At 34.8% G+C, this 3637-nt stretch overlaps 1 non-coding gene across 1 annotated transcript; it reads left to right on the plus strand.

The window, feature by feature from the left end:
* LOC132168006 (uncharacterized) lies at positions 1–2240 on the plus strand. The gene is made up of 2 exons (XR_015911546.1): positions 1–108; positions 1789–2240. It is a non-coding gene; the product is annotated as an uncharacterized LOC132168006 (transcript).
* Positions 2241–3637: the final 1397 nt, after the last annotated feature.

A 3637-nucleotide genomic window follows, 5' to 3' on the forward strand; every position in this document is an offset into this window, starting at 1 on the left:
TGGAAGAAATCGGAGAGGCTCGAACAGTGGGAGAGCCAAAGCCTCGATTTCAGGGACCACTGTTGGTTGTTGACTTAGATTTGCTCGCTCTCACAATCATCTTTCTGGGTAATCTGGAATTTCTTGTCTTTTTTTTTTTTTTTTTTTTTTTTTTATGGTATTGTTTTCTGAGGATTTCTGTGTGATAATTCGTGAAACTTGAACTTGGGTTTGGGATGAATTACTAATCGTAATGATTGTTTCATAAGTGGGAATTTGGTTTTATTCGAGAATAGGCACGAAGCTATGATATTTTACTTCTGGGTTTTTGTTTTTGTTTTTTTTTTTTTTTAATATATTTTTGTTTTTTGTATCGTCTTTCTATGTGATAGTTCGTGAAGCTTGAACATGCGTTGGTGAAGAATTGTTCCTGATGATTGTTTCATTAGTGGGCGTTTGTTTTTATTCGCAAATATGCACGAAGCTGTGATCTTTTTCTTCTGGGTTTTTGTTTTTGAATAAATTCGAACGCGTTATGTTCCTAAGAATTCAAGCTTTGTGCTTAATTGTCTCGTTTAGTTTGAATCTTGAGATATATCATACACTGAGGCCTGAAAATTTGCAGGGATTTTTTTTTTAAAAAAGTTGGAACAAGAACAGATTTTTGATACAATTGATGCGAAGTAGATAGAAAAGAGAGGGGAAGACTCTTTGATTTTGGAGAAGTTGTAGACTCTTGAGAGCACTTCGAGAAACCAATCAATTTTTTTGATATTTCCCTTAGGGGGTTTTGGCCTGTGCTGGGCACTGGCTGCGGTAGAGATGAAATGGTGGACCAGGGGCATATATGCGTTTACCAGGGTTTGGGCACAGATCTTGGATAAAATGGTAGACCAGGGGTGGTTTTGGTGATCATGTGGGAAAATTATCTTATGCTTCTCTTTGAAGCTAAGCGGTTAATTTTGTTGGACTAGATGTGGAGGGACTGCTAATCCTATGAGGCATTGAGCCTCATATTTGTGTTGGTTTTGGCTATCATATGGGAGTTTGAGGAGTGTTAATGGAGAATGGAGAATATATCTTATGCTTCTTTTTGAAGCTAAACAGTTACTTAATTTTGTAGGACTAGAAGTGGAGGCACTACAAACCTGTGAGGGATGTAGCCTCATATTTGTGTTAATTTTTGGATTGGCTTGGTCCCATGGTTTATGGTGTCTCATACCCTACAAGATTTAATAGGGTGGATGCGGTCATTGGACATGAACCCGTTCCATGGAGTATGAGTTGCTTACCAATCTGAAAGAAAATAAAAATAAAATGAAGGTGTATGGTACTTATTTAGAAATGACAGTTTAACAAAGGAAGATTAAAGAAAAATTTTATTGAAAAAAATAAAAATAATAAAAAGAAAGAAAAATATGTGTGCAAGTGAAGGTAGTGAGAAATCATATGCTGAAGGATATCTTGTCAGAAAGTTTCGGTTAAAGCTGAACGGTGAACTGGTATAACTTAATCTTAAAAAAAGGGACAAAGGCTTTGTATATTTGCAATAAATGCTGAAGTAGTCATTGGGTGCTAGTAAATTTTTGGAGGGAACTTCTTAGTGGTTTAGGAATGGAGGAGTGCAGAGATCTTCCATCTCATTATCCTAAAGAAGAAATTGCATGTTTTCTGTTGTTGCTTTCTCTGCTAAAGCTTACTTTTCAAGTTTGGTATCTTGTTCGGATTCTGAAATTCTGGTCCTTCTTTGGTCAACAACTACTAATCTCATAATTGCATATCTGAGAATGTAATCATTTGTATATGCAGTTAGTATCAATGATGTTGGTTCCATCGGGTACCGTCGTTGTGAGGCGAGCCCTCTCGTACTTGATGATTGGTGAACCAGAACTTGCCCTGAGAGATGCCATGCAAGCTCAGGTGTGCTTGCCCGAGTGGTCCACTGCCTTCTACATGCAAGCTCTTGCCCTCTCTAAGCTTGGAATGGAAACTGATGCCCATGACATGCTTAACGATGGAGCCTCCTTTGAAGCCAAGAAGCAAAACAGCTGGCGCAGTTGAGGTTCTCAGCTAATGGTGGAAATCCATGTCTCTCAACATTTCTTTCAACTTGTACCCTGATTTTTTTCATGGGAACTAATTTGCTTTGTGGTGAGAGGGTTATTTTGAGTTGACACCCACCATTCTCCACTTGATTAGTTTCACACAGAAATGTACAAAACATTCCTAGTTTCAATAATCTAAGCTGATATTTAGATTTAGTTGTAAACTTATATCCAATTGTGAAAAAATAGTTATGTTCCTGACTTACCCTAGCAATATCATAGCGATGCACATCATAAATTCGTTATTTTGATAAATAATGTGTTGTCAATTCAAAATGATACTTGGTTGAAATGAAATACATTAAATTGTAGCGTATTTTAATAGCTTAAATTGATGGAAATTGTAAATTTAATCATTTAATCAATATTTTAACACTCACGTGTAGGGTTAAATTCTCTCAATAAGTTAGGTTTAGTACATGAAATATTTAATTGGAATAAGAGATAAACTAGAGAGACATGGTTTATATTCAAAATCTCTACTATGATGTCATGTTATAGGTAATTGTGAATTTATCCTATAATATGTACGTATCACGTACATGAGAATAAACTGCTTAGCCCGTCAGGGGTGAAAGCTCCTGAATTACTTGGTAACTGATTCTGGCAGATGGGGTCAGTTACCCGTAGGAGTTTGATCAATGGTGAGGATTGTTGTACAGTATGCGTTTGCGACGAGCAATTAATCTGAGTAAAGTTCTCTTACGTTATTAAAAAAAAAAAAAAAAAAAAAATGTACATGTCATGTATCTTAATGAACAATGACATATTTTATTTGAACAAGTCGAGCACACTTTATAGCATCCAGTATCAAAAAAAAAAAGAAAATGTACATGTCACGTATCTTAATGAACAATAACTTATTTTATTTGAACATCCGGTATTTTCTCTTCTTTCTCTTCTTTATTCTTTATGCTCTCTATGTACTTTTTCCATGGCACTGAGTAAAGCCCTACAACCTGAAAAAAATAAAATAAAATAATAGTAGCACATCAACCTTGTTCTCTTGGCATCTCTTTGGAAAGGTAAATTGATCGCCATGTTCTATTAATTTTTATTGAACATATTTCATGATAAAACATTGAAAACTATAATGCAATCCAGTAATTCAAAGACTACAGATTCAAAAGTCCTTGACAATTTTTTTTTTTTTGCCATGAGCAATCTCAGCTTTTAACATAAAATTACGAGCCCTAATGCATTTGGTGAATTGCAGCAAGAGACAAATCCAACTATCTCACTATTTTGACCAGCTAAAAATACACAAATTATAAACATTGAAACACCACTTTCTGTCAAAAGCAACATAGAAACATAGAAACATTGCAACTGTGAGAATCTTACATATATATAAACAACATACCAACAAGTAGAGTTGGTATTACAACTGTGAGAATCATACAAACATATAAACAAGCATTCAAATATATACACTCCAAAATGTGAAAAATTGCAACTCTGAGAATCCTACAAATATATAAGCAACATACCAAATGCATATATCTATTGTATAGATGACAAAACAGAGCAGAAGAAGAGAAATAGACAATTGT

Source organism: Corylus avellana, chromosome 2 (assembly GCF_965113065.1).
Source record: "Corylus avellana chromosome 2, dhCorAvel1.hap1.2, whole genome shotgun sequence".
NCBI classification, from domain to species: domain Eukaryota; kingdom Viridiplantae; phylum Streptophyta; class Magnoliopsida; order Fagales; family Betulaceae; genus Corylus; species Corylus avellana.